At 42.1% G+C, this 15015-nt stretch overlaps 1 protein-coding gene across 12 annotated transcripts in view; it reads left to right on the top strand.

Annotated features, from left to right (window-relative positions):
• Nucleotides 1–368: 368 nt before the first annotated feature.
• The window catches only part of SULF1 (sulfatase 1), a 124915-nt gene continuing 110268 nt past the window's right edge, over nt 369–15015 (top strand). For 7 of the 12 annotated variants that reach the window (XM_071804028.1, XM_071804029.1, XM_065831806.2 and 4 more), the window contains exons 1-2: nt 369–712; nt 1920–2012. The gene's annotated coding sequence lies outside the window, so the exon portion shown is untranslated. Of the gene's footprint in view, nt 713–1919; nt 2013–6391; nt 6481–15015 lie in introns of all 12 variants that reach the window. The other 5 variants (XM_065831804.2, XM_071804032.1, XM_071804030.1 and 2 more) reach the window with 3 other exon arrangements.

Below are 15015 nucleotides of genomic sequence, written 5' to 3'. Positions count from 1 at the left end.
CACAGGGTGATCACGGCACCGTAAGAAGTTGAGATTTCGGAATGCAAATGTCACATTGCAGTGCAAATTACTCCCACATTAGCACTTTATCAGGATTTCAAACTCTTATCTTTTCTCTCTTTTAGAAAAGCGTCTCTCGGAAGAGATTGCCCTCAATAGACTCTCCATAAAAAAAAAAAAAAAAGGATTTTAGTGTTGCTCTTGTACTTCTGTGCATCCCACTGTGAGGGGGTCCCAGTGGTCCCTCGGGAATACAAGGAGTTGTGAGAAGTAACACAACTGGCCACCACGCTAATCCACTCCCTCTACCTTCCCGCTAGTACCTCCCCCTTCTGCTCTTTTTTTCAATAGCAGCCCTTTCTCAAAATCTCAGGTTACTTTGCTAAAGAGTTCTCAGCCCTATAGTTTCTGCCCTTGTCTCTGCCTCCAGCTCCTTAAGAGCCACCCAGCCTCAGCGATTGGATTGGGCAGCCCGTCCTGACACACCACTGTGCTGAGTGCTTGAGGACGTGTTTCAACAGATGGTTGGGGTTAGTGTGTGTCATCACACTCGAGTGGGGATTAGGGGAGAGAGGCAGCCTTGCTGGAGCTGTGTGGTCTTCCCCAAGTGTGAGCTGCAAGCAAAAGAAGAACTACCTAGCTTTGAGGGAGAAGAGGGAGGAATCGTTTCCAGCAGCTCAGAGGGAAAAATAAAACCCCACACTTTGTTCAGGTAAAGTAAAAGGCACCTCATGCCTCTCTCTCTCTCTCTTTCTTTTTCCTTCCCTGTTTCCAGAAGAATGCTAGCACAGCACACTTGTCAAAGCCAGTTGCTGCAGCCTTATCAATGCTGCTATTGTACGGCTGACAGATAACAGCGAGCGCAGCCTGATGCTTGGCTGTCTTGAGCGAGCTAACACACTTAACGCAGCTAAGGTCACGCTTTTGAAGGCGCAGATTAGAAAATCTCCTCTGGAGCGGTGGCTCTCCCCGCTGCGGATGCCTGCGCTCGCCCTCCCGCGGGCTTTGCTCGCCGCTCCCGCACACACGTGCTGTGCCCGGACCCCCGGCGCGGGGGACGCGGCAACCGGGTCGTCTCGGTCGCGGTGTCCGCGGGTACAAATGCCTCGGTGTCTCCATCGAGCCGTGGAAACTGCGTGGTCGGGCGGGGGAAGGAGTCGCGGCAGAGCATTTCCTAGATTTTGAGGAGGATGCTTGAGCAGTGTGCAGCCTGTCTGGGGCTCAGCTGTGAAGCAAACCAGAGTGTTTTGAAAGCGCGTTTGAAATGTCTGTAAAGTTTGAAGAGTCCTTTATAGAGACCTGGCTGAGCTTCTGATGATCGGTATGGGGATGATTTGGCTTACACATGGGCTTAAAGTTAAGAGAAAATCGGGAAAGTAGGGAAAGGCAGCCGTACAATGTAATGCTGCTCTTGCAGCTGCAGCAGAGCAGATGGATGTAATTCATTTGCAGATCTGTTTGTGAAAGTTTTACAAGTCATTGAAAACTAAGTAGCATCACTATAATGGATCATTAAAGTCTCGCTATATTTATAGATTCTAAACTAGCGATCTGAAGTGTTAATTAAAAGTAAGCAAAATTTATGTTTAGAAAGGGAGGCAGAAATGTAATTAGAAATTAGTTACGGAAGTACTCTGCTGTGATTGTCACTTAATTCTAGTATTAAGTTCATTGATGTCTGGAATGGGGGAAGCCCAGCAAATTAACTAAGAAGTAAGAAATGTTGTCACTAATTACAGTATGTTAGCTTATCAGAGGATTAAGATGTTCTCATTGTTTTACTCTATATGATCTAGGTGGAGAAACTGGAGGATGGGTTATTTTCCTTTATTTATTTATTTTTAATAAAGATTTACTGTATATATATTCTCTTCCTGTGCAGAGTAACAGAATTATTTGTTTCTTTCACACTACAACAGATCTTCACACTAACTCTCACATACCTGTGGTGCTTATGAATTATTTGCCTCCTACCTGTGAAAGAAATCTAATACTGTCCTCACCATTTACAGGTGAGATATTCTATAAATAATACTGTATATAACGTGTTCTGAAATAAGATCTGTTTAGTAGGCTGTGCAAGGGGATTTATAGCTGGTGTTTTGTGATTTTGGCATTCAACTGCGTAACGATACCCATAAAACCACGTTTCAGGTTGCACATATATTTTTGCCTCAAACCAACATATTTTTTTAAAGTGAGCTGTTCATCCTGTCGGCAGGTTGTTCTCAGCTTGTATTTTCAAACACACATTTCTGTATGAATGTGTCCTCAGAAGTGATGTACATCAATTTCAAACTGAGACTTATTTAAATCTCTAATTTGACTGCATGACCAGACCAGGACTTATATGAATACATTTGACCATTTGTTTTTTCTCTCAGTCCATTCTTTCTCATTGTAAAAAGTGATGGAAACTTTTACGAGCTTAAAAATGAATAACAAACTCAAAGAAAATCCTGGCTATGACCCTATGTTAAAACCTCATATGCTTTGTACAATGGATTTCTCCTCTTTACTCTTCCCAGTCTGTCCTGTGAGAAGCCCAGTAAGCCAGCCTTGATGCACAGAGGCTTAGTCTTCCAGCAAAGCTGAGGTGCAGCACTGTGAGCTGCACAACCCGTTGCTGTCACAGTCTGACTGAAACGCAGCCCTCTCTGTGGGTATTGTCAGATCACAGATCAGATGATCTATAAGAAAACATATTTTTCAAGAAACCGCATAGCTAACTACACTTGCCCAGCTTGTTATTGTTTTACTAGGAAAAAAAAAAAACCTAGTTTCTCTAGCACTGCCAGGAACAGCAAATCATGTTTTTCCTTCCTTTATAATGATGGGGCTGTTTAAAAGACAATGCCCACGGGGCAGTCCAGCTTCTTGTCAAAATGTAATCTACTGTTCCAGATGGTAAACATTCAAAGACATATTTATGGTGACTTCTACATACCTTCCTTTGACATTGGCTTTTTTTTCCCTGAGAGCACTTGTACTGGGTACACACATGAAGTTCCCATTAGCATCCTAGCAGCTGCAAAAGTGTTCAGAACTCACAAAGATGTTCCTCACAGTGAGATAAAAACAATTTGAGGAAAAGATCTGAGACCAATACAAACCTCGGCAGATCCACGATATGCTCAAGGTGAAAAATTCCAGAAGTACAAAAAGATCCATAAACTACTGCATGAAAGCTGTATTACATTTTTGTTGCGGCTAATTCATCTTTGCTTGATATGGAATGCTGAACATACCAGGCATGTCTGTACTATCAACTGTGTTTGTGATGTGAGGGAATCTGCCGTGCACAAAAAGCTGGTGGGTTTCTTTTTTCTGCAGCTAATTAAGACTAGATGGTATAGTGATTGTCTTCATAGAGTTGTTTTCAAAGAGTCACTTTTTTTTTTTTTTTTTTCAATCCTCATTGCTCTGAGCAGTGAGACAGAGCTCAGGAAAATGTTATCCAGCCAGGTTGCATTCTGCCCTGAATTGTCTTAATTATGTGTCAGTTTATTGCTTGTCAGGGGCTTCCTCTTCTTAGCACTTTAAAATCAAGGTGGGCGAGCTTGTTCCATCATAATGTGCAATTTCAATTCCTGTTGTTTGGCATGTCTCCTCGGCCTTTCATTGATTTTTGTCTCCATTTCAGAAGAAAAAAAAAATTATCATTGGTGTAATTTCACATTGCAAAAACAAAAAACCAAACCATGGTGAATTTCCAAACGGCATGTAAATACCTCTTCAAAAAGTAGGCTAAATGAGAGGTCACTAGGGAAAAAAAGCATATAGGAATCCAGAAGTATCCTAGAGATGGCAGGTATCAGTGTGAAAATTATTGAACAGCTCTTATTCCAGTCAGGAACTGATAAAACATTTTATTAAAAATGTTGTGATGCTGGGCACAGTGTTTCCAAATGTGGAAGCCATTATAAAACCCACACTCAGTGGAAGTTAGACAGCTATCAAAAACACATTTTGAAAGATTTGCAAATTCTGTTCTGCCTAGATCACTTCATTGCAGACTGTTTCGACAGTTTTCAGTTTATTATCTAGCTTTGTTTAACTTACTGCACTTGGTGTTACATGTTTGTTCACGCACGATCAGAGCGTTTGAGCCTTGTGTAATGGCAGGACTCATTCTTACCCAGACAAGGCTGGACACTTGTCACAGATGTCATGGGAGACATGGGTTCCATGATTTCCTTAGCTTCAGAAAGGGCTTTGGGGGATTTGTGTTTAAGTGGGAAGGCAGACTGATGTGATAACAATTGAGAAAGCTCCTTTCTGAGTGCCTTGAGAGCTGCAGTGTTCAACAGAGAACAAGGGTCCCGTGACAACTCTGCGGTGACACAGAAAGAATCCAATTAGTGGCCACTCCTGCTGTTGATACCAGATCCCTCCTAAAAAATTTCCACCCTTACCACCCTCATTGTAATCCCATCCACGACACTGATAATGGGATCAAGAGTGTGCTTTCAGATTGCCTGTTTAAATTTTAACTGCTGTTTTAGGAGATTTTGAGGATATTAAATTAGAAGGCACTGAATAGCACAGCTCACAAGAGAGCTACGTGACACACGTGTCACCCAGCAGTTGTCTTTCTCATACTAGACTTTCCTAACACCTCCATCACAGGTAGAGCTGCTGTAAAGGGGCTACAGATGGAGTAGGGTGACTGAGGGTGTATGTACACAGTGAATACTTGAGTTGCGGCTATCCCTGCACTACAATTATCTGCAGACCTTGTCCCTACATGATTACAGGTGTGAAAAGCAGTGGGAGAAGGGAGTGGCAGGTGATACAATCCTCTTGCTGTGCCACTGTAGTGGCAGCAAGTCAGCCTGCTTCTCCCCTTAACAAGTCCCAAAGCATCACTCTGCCTTCCCAGCTAGACCAGCAACCTAATATTCCCCCCCAACCCCATCTTTTTATTTGTCTTTCAGTTTTCTTGCTCCAACACTAATCCACCTTTTCCAAATGATCAGAGTAACTCTTCTCTTGTTCTTACCAAACAGGGTGTCTTGAACACCATCATGTATTTGTAGGGGATACTCTAAAGTGGAAAGACTCCAGGCCTTCACCAGTGTCACCTCAGAATGCAACACAGTAATATATGATTTGCCAAACCAGACTCTTTTTAGCTGAATTATTTTAGCATATTTCAGTTATGTCAGTAGACTCCTTTTGAGAGCCTGTGCAAGATCTTTGCTTTAGTATTGCTTTTTCATGCTCAAAATCTATTGTTAACTGATAAAAGTAATTACTTTTTAATTTTTGGTATCTTAAGACTTTGATTTTCTGAGAAAAATAATACTTGTTTCATCTTCTGGTTTATGCATTGCACACAGCAGTATCAGTGATTTCCCAGAACTTTAATTTGTGCCTTCAGAATCTACTTAAAAGGTTTGGTAAGCCTTTGTTACTGGGTGTGCTCTATTAATCCTGGAGCTCTGAGCCTTTCCAGCCTTAACCATCACTGGTGATATGGTTACAGTGAAACATTTTTGTAGTAGTTGACCTTTTCACCTAAGATTTTCTCATGGCTTTCTTAACATTTTTGTTTTAGTTGTTTTATAGCAAAAATTAACTTACAATTAACTGTAATTCGACCTTGTAGCTTTTATACCTCCCTGCAAAATTAATAATATTGCTGGAAATGCAAACAAAAATACTCTTTTTCAACAATTTTATCACAGGTTAGTGTGAGGATGCCATCATCATATTCTGGAAGATTGCTAGGTTTAGTATAGTGCTATGGAAATCCAGACTCTTTTGTAGATCAATGCTAGATTATCCACAGTTTTTTTTCATAGAGATTCTAAATGGAAGCAAAACACTGAAAGTTAATACTGTAATGTTTTTTTCTTTGGTTCGTTTTTAATCTCCTGATGCTGTTTGAGTGTAATGATGGTATTGCATGTCACCATTTCTCTATATGTGACGAACTCATCTTAGCAAGAAGAGGAGCTGCTCCACAGCAGCTATATTTTTGTGGTGCTTCACAGGAGGTGAACTCTGCTTAGAAAGCCCACAGAGGAGATGGGGAAGCCTTTGGCACTAGAATTTTGGAGAAAAAATGTAACAGGGAGCTGAACATAGGGATTTTTTTTCTTAAAAGCATCCATAAAAAACAAAACAGTGGTCTGTTCCAGTATTGTAATTGCAATGTGTCAAGATGTTCATTATTGTAGCATGTGCTACGCTTAAAAACAGAAAAATGTGTTACCAAGCCCATAAATGTCTGCAGAGCTGCCAGCTCTCCTGACTTTTATCAGTAGTCTCATGACATTTAGCCTCCTTTGTAAAGCTTGAAGTGTTAGAGGCAAGATATAATGTGAGAAGTTCAGATCTCTCCTTTCTGTTTTTTTAAACCTAATCCTGCTGGTTGCTGAGGAAGCTGACTTGCATACAGCTCCAGAAACATGAAGGAAACTAACGGAAATCCCAAATCTCATGATGTAAATACATGCAGACCTGGTGAATAAGGTGGGTTTGTATATGTCATGCTTGGCAATTAAAAAAAAATCTCAACTTTTTCACTGAGTTTTACCATAATCAACTCCCCTGATCATTTGTCTGATAACACCCGTTTTGTTAAAGATGATTTATTACAGCAGAGGGTGAGTCCTTGACTCTGCTCTGCCAGTGGAGTAGCTTGCTGCCCTGGAGAAACTCATCCTTGATCCTCCCATCCTCTGCCTCTAGCAGCATCCTGCCATCTCCTTCTTCATGCCAGATTTAGCTCTCAGCTCATCTCCTGGCATGATGAAGGAGCTCACTGGAACAGTGGGAAGCTGCATTGGCTGCTGGCCTGGTGAGCTGGTTCAGCTCAGCAAGTGGTCAGAAGCTCCACATGGTGCAGAGGAAGTGATTGGAGCTGGTGGCTTGGGGGTGAGAGAGAAGATGGGGCCGCCCCATTAGGGGGATGTAAGCTGTAAGGTCACTCAACTACCTGGTGACACTTCACTCTGTGAACCAAGGCACTGTGTGTGTCTGCAGGAGAAGATGTGATAATAGACATGTGCAACTGTGCCAGTATTGCCATGAGCAGAAGGCTAAATGTGCACACTTTTAACAAAAGTGTATGTGTTTTTGCAGAGAGGATTGCTGCAGTTTCACTCAGAATATGGAAAGGCCCAACTTACTGTTTCTCACTTCTTAAACAGAGAAATAATTTGGAGAGAAGCTAATAAGTACGGGGAGAAAAGAGGAAAGAAACACAAGCGTCTCCTGAGCTGCTACTTTAAAAAAAGTGAATGAGATTCTGAGTGTGTGATCCAGTCTGAATAGCCAAGGCATCTGAGGTGCCCCTGGGTCTAAAATCCTTATACAGCAGCTACCTAGAGGCACATTCTCGCTCTGATCAATGAAGAGAGTCCCTGTGAAGGCCTCCAGGCATTTTGGTTAGGCAGGCAGGATTTCCTCCTGGAAACCTTCAAAGGCACCTACCTCTTTCAGTTGCACATGTAGGGATGGAGCTTACCCGCTTGCTTCACAAGGATTGCTAAGGAGCTTAAGCTGAAGGGGCTCGATATCATCTTGAGTTTCTTGGTTGGCCCACAGATGAGCAATGCCAGGGATAAACACTGTCTGTATTTGAACAGCTGTGAGGTAATTCCGGCGTAGCTCTTTAAGGTGTCTTCTATACTTTCCACAGAAGAAAGTACGAAGCAGGTCTTTCATTTGAATAACAGGAATTGCAGTTCACTTGAAGAGACTATGATGCTCATTTTAGATTATATGCAGTTGTGGTACTGACTGTAGCAATGGAATACTGTAGTCCTTTGAAGTGTCATCCTTTTCAGTGCTGGGTTATACTGACAAGAAAAATGCGTAGCCTTTTCTTTGTAAATTATATAAACTACAGGAAAATGTTTCGAACTTCACCCACTGTTGTCACGTGAAGGAATGTCTCAAAGGCCAATGGGACAGATAAAGCTTAGGGGGAATCACAGCTGTTTTTGGTGCCTTCAAGCTCTAAAGGTCTGGTGAGGAATAATGGATGATCTTACAGGGGTATGATGTTGAACAAAGAATAGAAGAAAGGCAGAATTGTAAAAGATTCAGTACCTGTGTTTCTGGATTTAGGTATGCTAAATCTTTTGAGGATTTTCTCCCACTGACTTGGCTGCCTCAGGGCATGCCAGTTACAAATTAGAGAACCGTAGTGCAATAATAAACTGAACATGTTATAGATCAGCACAGGACACCTTTACCTTCCTTTTTCCAAGGACTGCAAAAATGCTAACAAAAGTAGATTGTAGAATAATATTTGGGTTTTGGTAACTTGGTAGCAATAAAGAGGTATGCATTAAGCCAACCTTCATAGTAATTTTTAGCAAAGATTCCCTTGGTGTCATTCCCCACTATTTTGTTAGAGAACAGCTGTAATAACGTAATTCCTGAATGTGTCCCTAGTAAAGCCCATGTAAATTTACCTTGTTATCTATTTTACATCTAGAGCCATTTTATGAACTGGGACTGTAACACTATCTACTTGGCCACCATTGTGTAGGATTTAGGGACACCATTATCAATAGGGACACCATTATCAATGTTCCAAAGTTAACGCTAGTTTATCAGTTGGGCATTCCAGTAGTTTCTTTTATATCAGCAGAGGGTCTGTATTTTTTGTCTCACAGTAAATTTCAGTCTGTTGCTGGTATATAGGCTCACAAGGAAAGGCTTTGTGTGCTCTACTGCTTTGCAACTCAACTCCTAAGTGCCAAAGGCCACAGAGTTAGTTTTTTTATTTCCTTTTGCTTGCTATGGAGAATTTGTCTAAAGCATGTATCCTCTGAAGTGAGGAAGGGTAAAATGAAGAGACTTTGATGTACGCATAGCCAGGGATCACCAGGCTCCTAAAAAAACCAAACCAAACAAACAAACAAACAACCCCACCCACCCACAAAAACCACACAAAACCAAAACAAAACAAAAAACAAACAAACAAACAAAAACAAACAAACAAACAAACAAAAACAACAAAAAAACACAACCAAACATAGTTCAACGTATTATAGTAAGATGTGCAGCCACAAAGAGGTGTTGAAACATGTATGTCCCTTTTTAGGTCTTTTCCATCCCATGTAGCTCACACTGAATTTTCCCTTTCACTAAGTTTCTCTGAAAACTTTTCCTTTCCATGAATGTTGCACCTTTTTGCACCTCAGCAGCTTGAGATGTGATATAATCGTATCTCAAGAAATAGGTCTGTGTTGCAGATATTTGTTTTTGTCTTGGATACCATGGATACCTTTACCACAAAAAAAAAAAAAAAAAAGAAGTCTATCAAATCCTGTGAATCACAGTATCACAGTATCACAGTATGTTTGGGATTGGAAGGGACCTCAAAAGATCATCTAGTCCAATCCCCCTGCTGGAGCAGGAACGCCTAGGTGAGGTTGCACAGGAACATGTCCAGGCAGGTTTTGAATGTCTCCAGAGTATGAGACTCCACAACCTCCCTGAGCAGCCTGTTCCAGTGCTCTGCCACCCTCACTGAGAAGAAGTTTTTTCTCAAATATAAGTGGAACCTCTTGTGTTCCAGCTTGATCCCATTACCCCTTGTCCTATCATTGTTTGCCACCGAGAAGAGCCTGGCTCCATCCTCGTGGCACTCACCCTTTATATATTCATAAACATTAATAAGGTCACCCCTCAGTCTCCTCTTCTTCAAACTAAAGAGACCCAGCTCCCTCAGCCTTTCCTCATAAGGGAGATGCTCCACTCCCTTAATCATCTTTGTTGCCCTACGCTGGACCCTCTCCAGCAGTTCCCTGTCCTTCTTGAACTGAGGGGCCCAGAACTGGACACAATATTCCAGATGGGGTCTCACCAGGGCGGAGTAGAGGGGAAGGAGGACCTCTCTCGATCTACTGACCACCCCCCTTCTAATACACCCGAGGATGCCATTGGCCTTCTTGGCCACAAGGGCACAGTGCTGGCTCATGGTCATCCTGTTGTCCACCAGGACCCCCAGGTCCCTTTCCCCTACACTGCTCTCTAATATGTAATTTCCCAACCTATACTGGAACCTGGGGTTGTTCCTGCTCAGATGCAGGACTCTACACTTTCCCTTGTTAAATTTCATCAGGTTATTCCCTGCCCAACTCTCCAGCCTGTCCAGGTCTCGCTGGATAGCAGCACAGCCTTCTGGCGTGTCAGCCACTCCTTCCAGCTTGGTGTCATCAGCAAACTTGCTGATAGTACACTCAATTCCCTCGTCCAAATCGCTAATGAATATATTGAATAATATTGGCCCCAGTACTGACCCCTGAGGCACTCCACTAGATATTGGCCTCCAACTAGACTCCACACCATTGACTACCATTCTCTGGCTTCTCTCCTTAAGACAGTTTGCAACCCACCTCACTTCTCTATTGTCTAGACCACACCTCCTCAACTTAGCTGTGAGGATGCTGTGGGAGACTGTGTCAAAGGCTTTACTGAAGTCTAGGTAGACCACATCCACCACTCTGCCATCATCCACCCACCTTGTTACATTCTCATAAAAGGCTATGAGGTTGGTCAAGCATGACTTACCCTTGGTAAAGCCATGCTGACTATTCCTAATAACCCTCTTATCCTTGATATGCCTTGAGATGGCACCAAGGATAAGCTGTTCCATTACTTTCCTAGGGACAGAGGGAAGAGTGGAGAAGAGTTGCCAGCATGATCTGCAAAAGCTAGGTAAAAGAATGGCATGTCTAGTTAGAACTGTTGTCCATGCCGTCCTGGACAAGTAGCATTGTGCAACCATATCTTGGCATTGTACATTTTGAGGAACTCTATCTACCTCATATGTAAGCCTGGAGAATTCACTGCTCTTTCTGGCAACTGTACAGCATGAGCAGTGTGAGAATATCATGTGTACATTGTGCATTCCTCCTCTTGTGTGTTGTGTAAGAATCCTTGATCTCAGTAACCCACAGGGTTATGGGAGAGAATAATTTGCTGAGAAGCCTGAATGTATCCCTGTGTTGAATGAATTCTGCAACCAAACTCAGGAGTATCCATGCTACACTGCTGACTTTCTATAGGTTCTCGCTTTGGGTACTCATTCAAGGTTGCTTTAAATAAAGCTGTTTTCTGCATACTCTGCACATTTACTGAGGTCATTGACATGAGCATCAGCAGTTCCAGCTGGGATGAGTGACGCTAATGCTGTGACCTGTCTGCTTCACTCTGCTTCTGGAGATTACTAATGGAGTGTGTGCACACATCTCAGGAGCTCCAGTGCAAAGTCCAACACAGAGTGAGTTTTTACTTTAATGAAGGAATATATGCCCTTCAGTCTGAGACAGTTCAGATAATGAGCCAACAGTGATTCAGCCATTCTACATTTGCCACACTAATACAGCTGGATAAGGAAGCCTGAACTGTGACACTAGTGATACCATGACAGTGGAAAAGAGACACAGACGTGCAGAGCATCAATGTGTTGGATCTGGTAGTTATTTGAACTATTCAGGGTTTTTCAGTCTCCAGCCACCTATAGCTGCCAAAACTGCCACTTTTCCCTGCCTGCAATAAAAGAATATGCTGGACATTTCAGTTTGGAATTGATCTCAGTAATGCATGTATTTATGGGCCTGGTGTTTTTTTTAACTTATACCTTTCTGTTGAACAACTCATATTTAGAAAAAGTGTGGCAGCTTGGATGAGAACAAAGCACAGGGCAGAGCGAGTTTCCAAGAATGCCTCACCCTCTGTCTTCCAGACACCTTATTGAGTCACATCTGGTATGAAATGAGAAGCCCATGTTTCAGCCCTTATCTTCAAAGCTCTGTGTGGGCCACTTTCATTGTTCAAATAAATTCTTTTCCCTGCTTCATCATGAATCATTGACATCTACACTCAAAAGGAACAATGTTACTGAACAATGGAGGATCAAAATTCAGGTGGGCAATAAACTGCCATGCTGACATCATAGATATAGGCATCACAAATAAGCCTGGGTGAACAGTGAGCTTCCAAAACAGACAGCGCAGGAGTTTGAATCATGGCTGATAGATCTGAAGGAATGTAGACCAGATTATGGTGTGTAGAGGATGAAAAAAAAATACATTATCTCCCTCTCTTAGTGGTGTTTCAGTGTGTTTCTTGCATATACCTGTTGATCCATCTGCATATGAGCTTGCTCAGAGGTATACTTATCTTTTCTTCCAGGATAAATCCTGAGCGCAGTGTTCCATAATCAAACACTTCTATAGTATTTACCATCTATCATATACTATTGCCCAATGCCTCTTTTAGTTGTTCTAATGGACATTGGGAGGTGGTAGTGTCAAAGATGAGCTAATCTGTTTTCTCAGCAGTTTGGAAATAACATACCTGGAGATCTTGCTAAATTTTGGTCTTCCGTTTTTGTAGTGCTGGAAGAAAATTGTTTCTTCCTTAGAAGTCTCATGTAAAGCAAAAATCTTCTACCTTGTTAAAGCCACATATGCCCTGTGAACTATTCAGCTTGAAGTACATGTATGTGGAAGTACATGGGATGGAAGATCACCTTGGGCACCACATATTATATAATTTGCAAAGACTGAAGGTATTATTTCTGTTTTGCTACTTCTTGTGTGTCTTTCATGTTTTTCCCCATTTTGTATACAGTACATGAACTACTTTCCATTTACACTTATGTTTTCATTTTCCTGCTTCAAGATCTTGTGTTCAATGCTGTCAGGAAACTGCTTTAAATGAAAGTGTGGAGTGATGTGGAATAGTTTTAATGAAAACCAGAAGAATGTGAACTTAACCTTTTTCACAGGAAGTTTTCTTCTGTCCCATCCTGTGCCCTACTTAAACACATTGACCTTTTTTGGTCTTTTCCTCGATGAAGGTTAAGTGTGCAAGATCTTGGCTGAAGCCTTCCCAGGTTAAGCAGAAAGACTTTCCATAGCTCAGTTTACTTTCCCTGCTATGGACATTTGTCTTTCCCAAATCAAATTTGTTAAACTGGATTTTCGTAGAGAAATTAATATCTTTTGGCAATGATGATGAAGTATCAAGTCTTCCTCTTTCACATCTCCAGATCTGTTTTGCTAGTGATGATTTTGCCAGTCTTCTTGCTAGAGATTAAAAAAATCTCAGTAGCAAACCTTGGTTTTGTTAATGAATTTCTCCCAAGCATCTTCTTTATTGGCATTAAGAACAGATGTAAAGAATTGCTACGTTAGCAGTTGGTGAATACTGAGTGCATTGCTTCTGGAAAAACCTAGAAATGTTGCCATGTTTTCCATCTCTATTTGTGCATCTTCTCTGCCTACTGCAACATACACAGAGTGAGACAGAGTGCTCTTGGCTAGTGAGCGGGCTATTCCTGGTCTTTGGTGCCCTTGCTCAAACGTACTTTGGCAGTTTTCTTGTGAAAGAATTTCAGAGAGAGTAGGGTCTATGTCCTCAGGACACTGCTGCTTTTCATGGAAAGGTTGTTGTATTCTTCAGTTGTCATACTCTAGAGAAGACAATAGCTAGATCTGAACCTCTCTCTTGCTCTTAGTCCCATTAGCAACCATTGCAGAATTTTGCAGTTTGGGATGTCTCCATTTGTTATGCCACAGCAAATTGTGTTCCATAAAGCTTTGTTATGAGACACTACAAAGTGCAGAGACAGTGTGAGAGCTGACTGTATAGTGCAGGGAAAGAACCAGCCATTCTTTAACCTCAAATTTAGTTTTGCTTTAGTTCTCAATTTAATCAAGCCACTTCTTCCCCTGCCACAAAACACAATCATATGATTAACACTATGTTCTTCCATAAATAATCCGAATAGGGATGTTCAAATCAACCCTTTATCCCTCTGCCAAAATAAGGAAAGTTACCCTTTCCTGTGAAGACACTCTCAACCAGCCTCCTCACAAACACTTAATATACTCACAGAATGATGAAAGGAAAATTCAAATTGGAAAGGGTTGGAAAGGCTCAGCAATGAGATCAGGTCCAGTTGCTCAAGGCTTGATCCAGTTGATCTTGAAAACCTCAAAAGGCAGAGACTGCAGAATGTCTTGGGCAACTTGTTCTGCTACTTGACTTTTGCCACAGGTAAGAAGCTTGCTTTTATTCATATCCAGTTTGACTCTCTTTTATTTCAGTTTATGCCTATTATCTCTTGCACTACTGCCATGCACCGCTGTGTTCTGACTGAGGCTGGTTCTATGTCCTTTATAACCTCATTACAAGCACTGGGCAGTTGCTGTGAGGTCCCCCCAAAGCCAGCTCATCTCCAGGCTGAACAAGCCGAGTTACCCCAGGTTCTCACTGCAGGGCAAGTACTCCATCCCCTGACTATCTTGATGGCCCTCCACTGAACTTGCTCCAATCTATTATTGCTGTTGTCGTGCTGTGGGCCCAAAAAGTGGGCACAGTACTCTAGGTGCCATCTAATGAGCTCTGAGCAAAGGGAGATGATCGCTTCTTTCGAACTACTCATTATGTGGCTACTAATACAGCCCAGGATGCTGTCGGCCTTCTGTGCCCCCTGGGCCCACTTCAGACTTGTATTCAGCTTGCTGTCTAACATGAGCCCCAGGTCCTTTTCAGCCAAGCTGCTCCCCAGCCAGCCCATCCCCAGCCTATATCATTGTAAGAGGCTCTTCCTTCCCAGATTCAGGACTTAGCATCTGTCCTCACTGAATTTTATGAGGTCCCTACTGGCCCACTGCTCCAGGCCACCTAGGTCCCTCTGAACAGCAGCCCTTTCTTGAAGCTGATCCACTGCTCCCCTCAGTTTGGTGTCATCCTCAAACCTGATGACAGGTGCTTATTTTGCTTAAAACACTTTCCCTCAAGCTGCTGTTTTCATTATTTACTTTGAATTAAGCTTTGTTCTTGATTTTTCTACTGGGTTCTCAGTATGTCTGAGTAGACTGGATATTTATGAAAAACAGTGTATTAAAGCAACTCTCCATTCCGGTTTGTTCTCGAAATATCCAGTTGTTTTTAATTCACCTTTAAATAGCTCTTCCAGTCACAAGGACATGCGGATCTTTCTCCAAAATAGATTCACATGGGATGGCTCTC

Source organism: Patagioenas fasciata, chromosome 2, assembly GCF_037038585.1.
Source record: "Patagioenas fasciata isolate bPatFas1 chromosome 2, bPatFas1.hap1, whole genome shotgun sequence".
Taxonomy (NCBI): domain Eukaryota; kingdom Metazoa; phylum Chordata; class Aves; order Columbiformes; family Columbidae; genus Patagioenas; species Patagioenas fasciata.
Note: the sequence above shows the minus strand (reverse complement) of the source record. Positions and strands in the feature narration are given on the sequence as shown.